At 50.6% G+C, this 14,591-nt stretch overlaps 1 long non-coding RNA gene across 1 annotated transcript; it reads right to left on the reverse strand.

The window, feature by feature from the left end:
- Positions 1-3,228: 3,228 nt before the first annotated feature.
- On the reverse strand, positions 3,229-14,579 carry LOC135569065 (uncharacterized). The gene is made up of 3 exons (XR_010462816.1): positions 14,300-14,579; positions 13,559-13,678; positions 3,229-3,360 (listed from the first exon to the last, which is right to left on the reverse strand). It is a non-coding gene; the product is annotated as an uncharacterized LOC135569065 (long non-coding RNA).
- Between the last annotated feature and the right edge of the window lie 12 nt (positions 14,580-14,591).

The raw sequence follows: 14,591 nt of genomic DNA on the forward strand, positions 1-14,591 counted from the left end.
CAGTCCAGGGACCCCTAACCGATCCAAAACGTAGCATCAGTCCAGGGACCCCTAACCGATCCAAAACGTAGCATCAGTTAGAAAATAGGTTCAAAGGTCATGCTGGTTCACAATTTTTGTTTGCTGATATTACTTTCTTTCTAGCTTCTGAAAATATCTCTCATCTCAACTGCGTTGACAGTCATTGATCTCCAAGCATGGAACTGGGTTGACAGTCATTGATCTACAAGCATGGAACTGCGTTGACAGTCATTGATCTCCAAGCATGGAACTGCGTTGACAGTCATTGATCTCCAAGCATGGAACTGCGTTGACAGTCATTGATCTCCAAGCATGGAACTGCGTTGTGGTGTAGTAGATGTCTAGTCTCCTTTATGGCTCTATTCTGATATTGGTAGTGGTGTGGTAGATGTCTAGTCTCCTTTATGGCTCTAATCTGATATTGGTAGTGGTGTGGTAGATGTCTAGAATCCCTAATCTGATATTGGTAGTAGATGTCTAGATTCTCTTTTGGCCCTAATCTGATATTGGTAGTAGTGTGGTAGATGTCTAGAATGTCTTTTGGCTCTAATCTGATATTGGTAGTAGTGTGGTAGATGTCTAGTCTCCTTTATGGCTCTAATCTGATATTGGTAGTGGTGTAGTAGATGTCTAGTCTCCTTTATGGCTCTAATCTGATATTGGTAGTAGTGTGGTAGATGTCTAGTCTCCTTTATGGCTCTAATCTGATATTGGTAGTAGTGTGGTAGATGTCTAGTCTCCTTTATGGCCCTAATCTGATATTGGTAGTAGTGTGGTAGATGTCTAGTCTCCTTTATGGCTCTAATCTGATATTGGTAGTGGTGTGGTAGATGTCTAGTCTCCTTTATGGCTCTAATCTGATATTGGTAGTAGTGTGGTAGATGTATAGTCTCCTTTATGGCTCTAATCTGATATTGGTAGTAGATGTCTAGTCTCCTTTATGGCCCTAATCTGATATTGGTAGTAGATGTATAGTCTCCTTTATGGCCCTAATCTGATATTGGTAGTGGTGTGGTAGATGTATAGTCTCCTTTATGGCTCTAATCTGATATTGGCAGTAGTGTGGTAGATGTCTAGAATCTCTTTTGGCCCTAATCTGATATTGGTAGTAGTGTGGTAGATGTCTAGTCTCCTTTATGGCTCTAATCTGATATTGGTAGTAGTGTGGTAGATGTCTAGTCTCCTTTATGGCTCTAATCTGATATTGGTAGTAGTGTGGTAGATGTCTAGTCTCCTTTTATAACAATCTGATATTGGTAGTAGTGTGGTAGATGTCTAGTCTCCTTTATGGCTCTAATCTGATATTGGTAGTAGTGTGGTAGATGTCTAGTCTCCTTTATGGCTCTAATCTGATATTGGTAGTGGTGTAGTAGATGTCTAGAATATCTTTTGGCCCTAATCTGATATTGGTAGTAGTGTGGTAGATGTCTAGTCTCCTTTATGGCCCTAATCTGATATTGGTAGTGGTGGGGTAGATGTCTAGTCTCCTTTATGGCCCTAATCTGATATTGGTAGTAGTGTGGTAGATGCCTAGTCTCCCTTCACTGTTGACGTTGAGACTGGTGTTTTGCGAGTACTATTTAATGAAGCTGCCTGTTTCTCAAACTAGATTTGTTATTTTATTTTACCTTTATTTAACTAGGCAAGTCAGTTAAGAACAAATTCTTATTTTCAATGACGGCCTAGGAACAGTGGGTTAACTGCCTGTTCAGGGGCAGAACGACAGATTTGAACCTTGTCAGCTCAGGGGATTTGAACTTGCAACCAGTGGTTACTAGCCAAACACTCTAACCACTAGGCTACCCTGCCACCTCTACACTCTAACCACTAGGCTACCCTGCCACCTCTACACTCTAACCACTAGGCTACCCTGCCACCTCTACACTCTAACCACTAGGCTACCCTGCCCCCTCTACACTCTAACCACTAGGCTACCCTGCCTCCCCTACGCTCTAACCACTAGGCTACCCTGCCACCTCTACACTCTAACCACTAGGCTACCCTGCCACCTCTACACTCTAACCACTAGGCTACCCTGCCACCTCTACACTCTAACCACTAGGCTACCCTGCCACCTCTACACTCTAACCACTAGGCTACCCTGCCTCCCCTACGCTCTAACCACTAGGCTACCCTGCCTCCCCTACGCTCTAACCACTAGGCTACCTGCCTCCTCTACACTCTAACCACTAGGCTACCCCTGCCCCCTACACTCTAACCACTAGGCTACCCTGCCCCCTCTACACTCTAACCACTGGCTACCTGCCCCCTCTACACTCTAACCACTAGGCTACCCTGCCACCTCTACACTCTAACCACTAGGCTACCCTGCCACCGAAGATAGTCTAATGTACTTCTACTCTTGCTCAGTTGTGCACGGGGCCTCCTACTTTCTATTCTGGTTAGAAACAGTTCTGTTCTGTGAAGGAGTAGTACACAGCATTGTCTGAGCTCTTCAGATTCTTGACAATTTCTGCATGGAATAGCCTTCATTTCTCAGAACAAGAATAGACTGACGAGTTTCAGAAGAAAGTGCTTTGTTTCTGGCCATTTTGAGCCTGTAAACAAACCCACATGTTGATGCTCAAGATACTCAACTGCAATTTGCCTAAGTCCCTCTTTGTGGCACCTGACCAAACGACTAAACAGTAGTCAAGGTGAGACAAAACTAGGGCCTGTAGGACCTGCCTTGTTGATAGTGTTGTTAAGAAGGTAGAAACTAGGGCCTGTAGGACCTGCCTTGTTGATAGTGTTGTTAAGAAGGTAGAAACTAGGGCCTGTAGGACCTGCCTTGTTGACAGTGTTGTTAAGAAGGTAGAAACTAGGGCCTGTAGGACCTGCCTTGTTGATAGTGTTGTTAAGAAGGTAGAAACTAGGGCCTGTAGGACCTGCCTTGTTGACAGTGTTGTTAAGAAGGTAGAAACTAAGACCTGTAGGACCTGCCTTGTTGATAGTGCTGTTAAGAAGGTAGAGCAACACTTTATTATGGACAGACTTCTCCCCATCTTAGCTACTGTATCAACATGTTTTGACCATGACAGTTTACAATCCAGGGTTTAGTCTCCTCAACTTGAAACATCACATCACTAGTTTCTAGGTTAGATCATATATGGTGTGTGTGTGTGTGTGTGTGTCACTGGCTTTGAGTTAAGCCAGAGTGTCTATATATGCGGATGAAACTTCACATCACTAGTTTCTAGGTTAGATCATATATGGTGTGTGTGTGTGTGTGTGTATATACCTGCCAAACTGCAGAGGGAAGTTTTTCTGAATGCGGTAGAAGAGTTTCTCTCCAGAGTCCAGCTCTACGTAGAAGTACGGTGTCCCTGGAGGAGCAATCTGATAGAAAAAATATATGATTTATTATAACCAAGAATTATCAGAAAATATGTAAAAGCAATTTAACAGTCCTGTTACAGTTAACGTCTGGGTGGTCCCGGGAATCCAACCCACTATCCTGGTGTTGCAAGCACCATGCTCTACAAAATGGCCTACAGACAACCACAGTTTCAGCATTACCATTTCCCAGCATTACCATCTCCTAGCACTATCACCTCGCAGCATTGTCATCTCCCAGCATTACCGTGCCCTAACATTATCATCTCCCAGCATTAGTGTGTCCTGGCATTATCATCTCCCAGCATTACCATGTCCTGACATTATCATCTCCCAGCATTACCATGTCCTGACATTATCATCTCCCAGCATTACCATGTCCTGGCATTATCATCTCCCAGCATTACAACGTCCTAGCATTATCATCTCTCCGCATTACCATCTCACAGCATTATCATCTCCCAGCATTACAACGTCCTAACATTACCATCTCCTAGCACTATCACCTACCAGCATTATCATCTCCCCGCATTAGCGTGTCCTAGCATTATCATCTCCCAGCATTACCATGTCCTGGCATTATCATCTCCCGACATTACCATGTCCTGGCATTATAATCTCCCGGCATTACCGTGTCCTAACATTATCATCTCCCCGCATTACCGTGCCCTAACATTACCATTTCCCAGCATTACCGTGCCCTAACATTACCATTTCCCAGCATTACCGTGTCCTAACATTATCATCTCGCCGCATTATCATCTCCCCACATTACCATGCCCTGGCATTATCATCTCCTAACATTACCGTGTCCTAGCGTTGTCTCACAACATTGCCGTGTCCTAGCATTATCATATCCTAGCATTACCGTGTCCTAGCGTTATCTCACAACATTACCATGTCCTAGCATTATCATATCCTAGCATTACCGTGTCCTAGCGTTATCTCACAACATTACCGTGTCCTAGCATTATCATGTCCTAGCATTGTTACCAACTAGCATTGTCATCATCAACTTAAAATGAAATACATGTTTTTAAACTTCAGTTGATCTGAAACATTCCTACAACATGTTCCCTCATTAGATGGTGGTTCTCCAATGGAACGCGTTCCCTCATTAGATGGTGGTTCTCCAATGGAACGCGTTCCCTCATTAGATGGTGGTTCTCCAATGGAACGCGTTCCCTCATTAGATGGTGGTTCTCCAATGGAACGCGTTCCCTCAGATGGTGGTTCTCCAATGGAACGCGTTCCCTCATTAGATGGTGGTTCTCCAATGGAACGCGTTCCCTCATTAGATGGTGGTTCTCCAATGGAACGCGTTCCCTCATTAGATGGTGGTTCTCCAATGGAACGCGTTCCCTCATTAGATGGTGGTTCTCCAATGGAACGCGTTCCGTCATTAGATGGTGGTTCTCCAATGGAACGCGTTCCCTCATTAGATGGTGGTTCTCCAATGGAACGCGTTCCCTCATTAGATGGTGGTTCTCCAATGGAACGCGTTCCGTCATTAGATGGTGGTTCTCCAATGGAACGCGTTCCCTCATTAGATGGTGGTTCTCCAATGGAACGCGTTCCGTCATTAGATGGTGGTTCTCCAATGGAACGCGTTCCCTCATTAGATGGTGGTTCTCCAATGGAACGCGTTCCCTCATTAGATGGTGGTTCTCCAATGGAACGCGTTCCCTCATTAGATGGTGGTTCTCCAATGGAACGCGTTCCCTCATTAGATGGTGGTTCTCCAATGGAACGTTCCCTCATTAGATGGTGGTTCTCCAATGGAACGCGTTCCCTCATTAGATGGTGGTTCTCCAATGGAACGCGTTCCCTCATTAGATGGTGGTTCTCCAGTAGAACGCGTTCCCTCATTAGATGGTGGTTCTCCAATGGAACGCGTTCCCTCATTAGATGGTGGTTCTCCAATGGAACGCGTTCCCTCATTAGATGGTGGTTCTCCAATGGAACGCTCAATGTTCCCTCATTAGATGGTGGTTCTCCAATGGAACGCGTTCCCTCATTAGATGGTGGTTCTCCAATGGAACGCGTTCCCTCATTAGATGGTGGTTCTCCAATGGAACGCGTTCCCTCATTAGATGGTGGTTCTCCAATGGAACGCGTTCCCTCATTAGATGGTGGTTCTCCAATGGAACGCGTTCCCTCATTAGATGGTGGTTCTCCAATGGAACGCGTTCCCTCATTAGATGGTGGTTCTCCAATGGAACGCGTTCCCTCATTAGATGGTGGTTCTCCAATGGAACGCGTTCCCTCATTAGATGGTGGTTCTCCAATGGAACGCGTTCCCTCATTAGATGGTGGTTCTCCAATGGAACGCGTTCCCTCATTAGATGGTGGTTCTCCAATGGAGCAGCGTTCCCTCATTAGATGGTGGTTCTCCAATGGAACGCGTTCCCTCATTAGATGGTGGTTCTCCAATGGAACGCGTTCCCTCATTAGATGGTGGTTCTCCAATGGAACGCGTTCCCTCATTAGATGGTGGTTCTCCAATGGAACGCTCAATAGTTCCCTCATTAGATGGTGGTTCTCCAATGGAACGCGTTCCCTCATTAGATGGTGGTTCTCCAATGGAACGCGTTCCCTCATTAGATGGTGGTTCTCCAATGGAACGCGTTCCCTCATTAGATGGTGGTTCTCAATGGAACGCGTTCCCTCATTAGATGGTGGTTCTCCAATGGAACGCGTTCCCTCATTAGATGGTGGTTCTCCAATGGAACGCGTTCCCTCATTAGATGGTGGTTCTCCAATGGAACGTTCCCTCATTAGATGGTGGTTCTCCAATGGAACGCGTTCCCTCATTAGATGGTGGTTCTCCAATGGAACGTTCCCTCATTAGATGGTGGTTCTCCAATGGAACGCGTTCCCTCATTAGATAATGGTTCTCCAATGGAACGCGTTCCCTCATTAGATGGTGGTTCTCCAATGGAACGCGTTTCCCTCATTAGGATGGTGGGTTCTCCAATGGAACAGCGTTCCCTCATTAGATGGTGGTTCTCCAATGGAACAGCGTTCCCCTCATTAGATGGTGGTTCTCCAATGGAACGCGTTCCTCATTAGATGGTGGTTCTCCAATGGAACGTTCCCTCATTAGATGGTGGTTCTCCAATGGAACGCGTTCCCTCATTAGATGGTGGTTCTCCAATGGAACGTTCCCTCATTAGATGGTGGTTCTCCAATGGAACGCGTTCCCTCATTAGATGGTGGTTCTCCAATGGAACGCGTTCCCTCATTAGATGGTGGTTCTCCAATGGAACGCGTTCCCTCATTAGATGGTGGTTCTCCAATGGAAGCGTTCCCTCATTAGATGGTGGTTCTCCAATGGAACAGCGTTCCCTCATTAGATGGTGGTTCTCCAATGGAACGCGTTCCCTCATTAGGATGGTGGTTCTCCAATGGAACGCGTTCCCTCATTAGATGGTGGTTCTCCAATGGAGCGCGTTCCCTCATTAGATGGTTTCTCAATGGAACGCGTTCCCACATAAATACTGAGGCATTTGGATTGATATGGATTTGATGTTTAAATATATACACAGGACCAGTCAAACGTTTAGACACCTACTCATTCAAGGGTTTTCTTTATTTGGACTATTTTCTACATTGTAGAGTCGTAGGAAGACATCAAAACTATTAAAAAAGAAACACATATGGAATCATGTAGTAACCAAAAAACAAACAAAAAAAACTGTTAAATATAAATATATTTTAATATATTTTTATATTAATATTCAAATAGCTACCCTTTGCCTTGACAGCTTTGCAAACTCTTGGCATTCTCTCAACCAGCTTCACCTGGAATGCTTTCCCAACAGCCTTGACGGAGTTCCCACATATGTTGAGCACTTGTTGGCTGCTTTTCCTTCCCTCTGCGGTCCATCCCATCCCAAACCATCTCAATTGGGTTGAGGTCAGGTGATTGTGGAGGCCAGGTCATCTGATGCAGTACTCCATCACTCTCCTTGGTCAAATAGCCCTTACACAACCTGGAGGTGTGTTTTGGGTCGTTGTCCTGTTGAAAAACAAATGATAGTCCCACGAAGCACAAACCAGATGGGATGGTGTATCGCTGCAGAATGCTGTGGTAGCCATGCTGGTTAAGTGTGACTTGAATTCTAAATAAAATCACAGTGTCACAAGCAAAGCATCCCCATACCATCACACCTCCTCCTCCATGCTTCACGGTGAGAACCAGACATGCAGAGATCATCCATTCACCTGCTCTCGTCTCACAAAGACACGGTGGAACAAAAATCTTAAATTTGGACAAAATAACAGATTTCTACCAGTCTAATGACCACTGCTAGTGTTTCTTGGCCCAAGCAAAGTCTCTTCTTATTATTGGTGTCCTTTAGTAGTGGTTTCTTTGCATGCACCACCACGAATGCCTGATTCATGCAGTCTCCTCTGAACAGTTGATGTTCAGATGTGTCGGTTACTTGAACTCTGTGAAGAATTTATTTTGGGCTGCAATCCCCAGGCTGGTGACTCAATGAACTTGTCCTCTGGAGCAGAGGTAACCTAGTCTTCCTTTCCAATCTGAGGCTGGTGACTCTAATGAACTTGTCCTCTGAGCAGAGGTAACTCTGGGTCTTCCTTTCCAATCTGAGGCTGGTGACTCTTAATGAACTTGTCCTCTGAGCAGAGGTAACTCTGGGTCTTCCTTTCCAATCTGAGGCTGGTGACTCTAATGAACTTGTCCTCTGAGCAGAGGTAACTCTGGGTCTTCCTTTCCAATCTGAGGCTGGTGACTCTAATGAACTTGTCCTCTGAGCAGAGGTAACTCTGGGTCTTCCCTTTCCAATCTGAGGCTGGTGACTCTAATGAACTTGTCCTCTGAGCAGAGGTAACTCTGGGTCTTCCCTTTCCAATCTGAGGCTGGTGACTCTAATGAACTTGTCCTCTGAGCAGAGGTAACTCTGGGTCTTCCTTTCCAATCTGAGGCTGGTGACTCTAATGAACTTGTCCTCTGAGCAGAGGTAACTCTGGGTCTTTCTTTCCAATCTGAGGCTGGTGACTTAATGAACTTGTCCTCTGAGCAGAGGTAACTCTGGGTCTTCCTTTCTGTGGCAGTCATAATGGTTTTGCAACTGCACTTGAAAAATGTTCTTTAAAAAGTTCTTTACCTTTTCCCGGATTGACTGACCTTCATGTCTTAAAGTAATGACGGTTTTCTCTTGCTTATTTGAGCTGTTCTTGCCATAATAATGGACTGGTCTTTACCAAATAGGGCCATCTTCTGTATACCAACCCTACCTTGTCACAACACAATTAATTGGCTCAAACACAATGAGGAAATAAATTCCACAAATGAACTTTTAACAAGGCACACCTTTTAATTGAAATGCGTTCCAGGTGACGACCTCGTGAAGCTGGTGGAGAGAATGCAAAGAGTGTTGGGAAAACATTCCAGGTGAAGCTGGTGGAGAGAATACCAAGAGTGTTGGGAAAACATTCCAGGTGAAGCTGGTGGAGAGAATACCAAGAGTGTTGGGAAAACATTCCAGGTGAAGCTGGTGGAGAGAATACCAAGAGTGTTGGGAAAACATTCCAGGTGAAGCTGGTGGAGAGAATACCAAGAGTGTTTCAAAGTGGTCAAGGCAAAGGGTGGAAGAATCTCAAATATATGTTGATTTGTTTAACACTTTTGTCTACATGAGATTCCATACGTGTTATTTCATAGCTTTGAAATGTAGAAAATAGTAAACATTTAAAAAAATAAAATTTAAAAACCTTTTTAATGACTAGGTGTGACCACACCTTGACCTAGTACTGTACTGTACACACACACACACACACACACACTTCGAAGCATTCAGACCCTTTGACTTTTTTCCACATTTTGTTACAGCCGTTTCCTAAAAATTAATTAAAATAGTTGTTTTTCCACCTCAAGGTTTTCAGAAATGTTTTCAAATGTATTAAAAAAAATAAACTGTCCTCCCGAGTGGCACAGCGGTCTAAGGCATCACAGGGTTGCAACATATACATTGAAACATCCACACGGGTGAAAACCCGCAGACACCAGCCTCTGTGGGAAGAGTTTGACAGAACTCAGATGGCATTTTCTAACCTTAAATATCAGGAACGAAACCACTTTATAGTGTAAGTTTAATCAGCTCAGCTGAACTATAGACCTTCAATGCAGCCAACTGGACGGGTTCCTGTCCAATGTGCCGATACAGTGGGATCCATGTGCTCTGTTGGCCACAGAACTGATCTCTCTGCAGGGCCTGCCTGCTCTCCCTGTCTCTCCCGGTCTGGTACAGGCCCCTGCCCTTGCTCCCATCTCTCCCAGTCTGCACAGGTGCCCCCCCCCTGTCTCTCCCCAAACTGGTACAGGTGCCCCCCTCCAAATCCTCCCAGTTTGCCACAGGTGCCCTCCCCCCCCTGTCTCTCCCAGTCTGGTACAGGTGCCCCCCCCTCTGCCTTTTGCCCTGTCTCTCCCAGTCTGGTACAGGTGCCCCCCCTGCCCTGCCCTGTCTCTCCCAGTCTGTGCCCCCCCGCCCTGCCCTGTCTCTCCCAGTCTGGCGTGCCCCTGTCCGCCCTGTCTCTCCCAGTCTGGTACAGGTGCCCTCTGCCCTGCCCTGTCTCTCCCAGTCTGGTACAGGTGCCCCCTGCCCTGCCCTGTTCCTCCCAGTCTGGTACAGGTGCCCCCCTGCCTGCCCCATCTCTCCCAGTCTGGTACAGGTGCTCCCCCCAGTCTGGTACAGGTGCCCCCCCTGTCTCTCCCAGTCTGGTACAGGTGCCCCCCTGTCTCTCCCCAGTCTGGTACAGGTTCCCCCCAGTCTGGTACAGGTGCCCCTCCCAGTCTGGTACAGGTGCCCCCCTGCCCTGCCCCCGTCTCTCCCAGTCTGGTACAGGTGCTCCCCCTGTCTCTCCCAGTCTGGTACAGGTGCCCCCTGTCTCTCCCAGTCTGGTACAGGTGCCCCCCCCCGTCTCTCCCAGTCTGGTACAGGTGCCCCCCTGTCTGGTACAGGTGTGCCTCCTGTCTCTCCCAGTCTGGTACAGGTACCCCCTGTCTCTCCCAGTCTGGTACAGGTGCTCCCCCTGTCTCTCCCAGTCTGGTACAGGTGCCCCCTGTCTCTCCCAGTCTGGTACAGGTGCCCCCTGTCTCTCCCAGTCTGGTACAGGTGTTGTCCCAGTCTGGTACAGGTGCCCCCTCCTGTCTCTCCCAGTCTGGTACAGGTGCCCCCCCTGTCTCTCCCAGTCTGGTACAGGTCCCCCCCCTGTCTCTCCCAGTCTGGTACAGGTGCCCCCTGTCTCTCCCAGTCTGGTACAGGTGCCCCCCCTGTCTCTCCCAGTCTGGTACAGGTGCCCCCCTGTCTCTCCCAGTCTGGTACAGGTGCCCCCTGTCTCTCCCAGTCTGGTACAGGTGCCCCCCCTGTCTCTCCCAGTCTGGTACAGGTGCCCCCCTGTCTCTCCCAGTCTGGTACAGGTGCCCCCCAGTCTGGTACAGGTGCCCCCTGTCTCTCCCAGTCTGGTACAGGTGCCCCCCTGTCTGGTACAGGTGCCCCCCAGTCTGGTACAGGTGCCCCCCTGTCTCTCCCAGTCTGGTACAGGTGCCCCCCTGTCTCTCCCAGTCTGGTTCAGGTGCCCCCCTGTCTCCCCCAGTCTGGTACAGGTGCCCCACCTGTCTCTCCCAGTCTGGTACAGGTGCTCTCGTCTCTCCCAGTCTGGTACAGGTGCCACCTCCCAGTCTGGTACAGGTGCCCCCCCTGTCTCTCCCAGTCTGGTACAGGTTCCCCCCTGTCTCTCCCAGTCTGGTACAGGTCGCCCCTGTCTCTCCCAGTCTGGTACAGGTGCTCTGTCTCTCCCAGTCTGGTACAGGTGCCCCCCTGTCTCTCCCAGTCTGGTACAGGTGCCCCCCTGTCTCTCCCAGTCTGGTACAGGTGCCCCCCCTGTCCTCCCAGTCTCTGCCCAGTCTGGTACAGGTGCCCCCCTGTCTTCCCAGTCTGGTACAGGTGCCCCCTGTCTCTCCTCCCAGTCTGGTACAGGTGCTCCCCCCCCAGTCTGGTACAGGTGCCCCCCCCTGCTCCAGTCTCTCCTAGTCTGGTACAGGTGCCCCCCAGTCTGGTACAGGTGCCCCCTGTCCTCCAGTCTGGCACAGGTGCCCCAGTCTGGTACAGGTGCCCCCCAGTCTGGTACAGGTGCCCCCCTGTCTCTCCCAGTCTGGTACAGGTGCTCCCCCTGTCTCTCCCAGTCTGGTACAGGTGCCCCCCTGCCTCTCCCAGTCTGGTACAGGTGCCCCCCTGTCTCCCCAGCTGGGTACAGGTGCCCCCTGTCTCTCCCAGTCTGGTACAGGTGCCCCCTGTCTCTCCCAGTCTGGGTGCCAGGTGCGCCCCCCCCTGTCTCTCCCAGTCTGGTACAGGTGCCCCCTGTCTCTCCCAGTCTGGTACAGGTGCTCCCCCGTTCCCTCTCTCCCAGTCTGGTACAGGTGCCCCCCCTGTCTCTCCCAGTCTGGTACAGGTGCCCCCTGTCTCCCAGTCTGGTACAGGTGCCCTCTCTGTTCCTAGTTCGCACAGGTGTTCCCCCCCTGTCTCTCCCAGTCTGGTACAGGTGCCCCCCCAGTCTGCACAGGTGCCCCCTGTCTCTCCCAGTCTGGTACAGGTGCCCCCCTGTCTGGTACAGGTGCCCCCCCAGTCTGGTACAGGTGCCCCCCCAGTCTGGTACAGGTGCCCCCCCAGTCTGGTACAGGTGCCCCCCCAGTCTGGTACAGGTGCCCCCCCAGTCTGGTACAGGTGCCCCCCTGTCTCTCCCAGTCTGGTACAGGTGCCCCCCTGTCTCTCCCAGTCTGGTACAGGTGCCCCCCCTGTCTCTCCCAGTCTGGTACAGGTGCCCCCCTGTCTCTCCCAGTCTGGTACAGGTGCCCCCCCTGTCTCTCCCAGTCTGGTACAGGTGCCCCCTGTCTCTCCCAGTCTGGTACAGGTGCCCCCCGGTCTCTCCCAGTCTGGTACAGGTGCCCCCCTGTCTCTCCCAGTCTGGTACAGGTGCCCCCCCAGTCTGGTACAGGTGCCCCCCTGTCTCTCCCAGTCTGGTACAGGTGCCCCCCTGTCTCTCCCAGTCTGGTACAGGTGCCCCCCCTGTCTCTCCCAGTCTGGTACAGGTGCCCCCCCTGTCTCTCCCAGTCTGGTACAGGTGCCCCCCCTGTCTCTCCCAGTCTGGTACAGGTGCCCCCCTGTCTCTCCCAGTCTGGTACAGGTGCCCCCATGTCTCTCCCAGTCTGGTACAGGTGCCCCCCCAGTCTGGTACAGGTGCCCCCCTGTCTCTCCCAGTCTGGTACAGGTGCCCCCCAGTCTGGTACAGGTGCCCCCCTGTCTCTCCCAGTCTGGTACAGGTGCCCCCCCAGTCTGGTACAGGTGCCCCCCTGTCTCTCCCAGTCTGGTACAGGTGCCCCCCAGTCTGGTACAGGTGCCCCCTGTCTCTCCCAGTCTGGTACAGGTGCCCCCCCAGTCTGGTACAGGTGCCCCCCTGTCTCTCCCAGTCTGGTACAGGTGCCCCCCTGTCTCTCCCAGTCTGGTACAGGTGCCTCCCCTGTCTCTCCCAGTCTGGTACAGGTGCCTCCCCCCTGTCTCTCCCAGTCTGGTACAGGTGCCCCCTGTCTCTCCCAGTCTGGTACAGGTGCCCCCCTGTCTCTCCCAGTCTGGTACAGGTGCCTCCCTGTCTCTCCCAGTCTGGTACAGGTGCCCCCCTGTCTCTCCCAGTCTGGTACAGGTGCCCCCTGTCTCCCCCAGTCTGGTACAGGTGCCCCCCCTGTCTCTCCCAGTCTGGTACAGGTGTTCCCTGTACCTGTTTGAGGTGTATGTGTGTGTGTGTGTACCTGTTTGAGGTGTGTGTGTGTGTACCTGTTTGAGGTGTGTGTGTGTGTACCTGTTTGAGGTGTGTGTGTGTGTACCTGTTTGAGGTGTGTGTGTGTGTACCTGTTTGAGGTGTATGTGTGTGTGTGTGTACCTGTTTTAGGTGTGTGTGTGTGTGTACCTGTTTGAGGTGTGTGTGTGTGTACCTGTTTGAGGTGTATGTGTGTGTGTGTGTACCTGTTTTAGGTGTGTGTGTGTGTGTACCTGTTTGAGGTGTGTGTGTGTGTACCTGTTTGAGGTGTGTGTGTGTGTACCTGTTTGAGGTGTGTGTGTGTGTGTACCTGTTTGAGGTGTGTGTGTGTGTGTACCTGTTTGAGGTGTGTGTGTGTGTGTACCTGTTTGAGGTCAGTGTGTTGCGGTATCTCCATCAGCTCCATGTTCTGTTCCTGCGCCTGCAGCATGAAGGCTTCTTTAATATCCTCAGTGGTACACTTCTCCTCCGGTACTGGTACTACCTGGGGAGGGACAGACTGTTACAGGGGCTGTTCCACCTCCCTGGGGAGGGGGCTGTTCCACAGACAGACTGTTACAGGGTCTGCTGTTCCACCTCCCTGGGGAGGGACAGACTGTTCCACAGGGACTGTTACAGGGGCTGTTCTACCTCCTGGGGAGGGACAGACTGTTACAGGGGCTGTTCCACCCTCCCTGGGGACCTCCCTGGGGAGGGACAGACTGTTACAGGGTCTGTTCTACCTCCCTGGGGAGGGACAGACTGTTACAGGGGCTGCCACCAGGGACCTCCCCACCTCCCCGGGAGGGACAGACTGGGGGGCTGCTCCTAGGGAGGCAGACAGACTGTTACAGGGGCTGTCCACCTCCCCTGGGGAGGGACAGACTGTTACAGGGGCTGTCTCCACCTCCCTGGGGAGGGACAGACTCAGGGGTTGTTCCACTGGGGGAGGGACAGACTGCGCAGGGGCTGTTCTACCTCCCTGGGGAGGGACAGACTGTTTCGCAGGCTGTTCCACCTCCCTGGGGAGGGACAGACTGTTACAGGGCTATTCCACCACCTCCAGTCATCTGGACTAATTAAGCTCTGAATAGCCTATTAGCTGCCCATCTGTCTTAAGTGTTACCTTGAGCCCACTTGCAATGATGTTTACTCAGCAGGAAATGCAGAATGATGGTCTCCTTCTCTATGATCAGCTCATCAGAAAGAGATGAATAGATCAAGTTGAAATGAGTGATTATCATGACAACTGATGGGCAGGCTGGCCCTGAGGGGTGAGTGTAGTCTAGTCTACCTGTAGTCAGGCTGGCCCTGAGGGATGAGTGTAGTCTAGTCTACCTGTAGTCAGGCTGGCCCTGAGGGGTGAGTGTAGTCTAGTCTACCTGTAGTCAGGCTGGCCCTGAGGGGTGAGTGTAGTC

This window comes from Oncorhynchus nerka, unplaced genomic scaffold, assembly GCF_034236695.1.
Source record: "Oncorhynchus nerka isolate Pitt River unplaced genomic scaffold, Oner_Uvic_2.0 unplaced_scaffold_1227, whole genome shotgun sequence".
In the NCBI taxonomy this organism is placed as follows: domain Eukaryota; kingdom Metazoa; phylum Chordata; class Actinopteri; order Salmoniformes; family Salmonidae; genus Oncorhynchus; species Oncorhynchus nerka.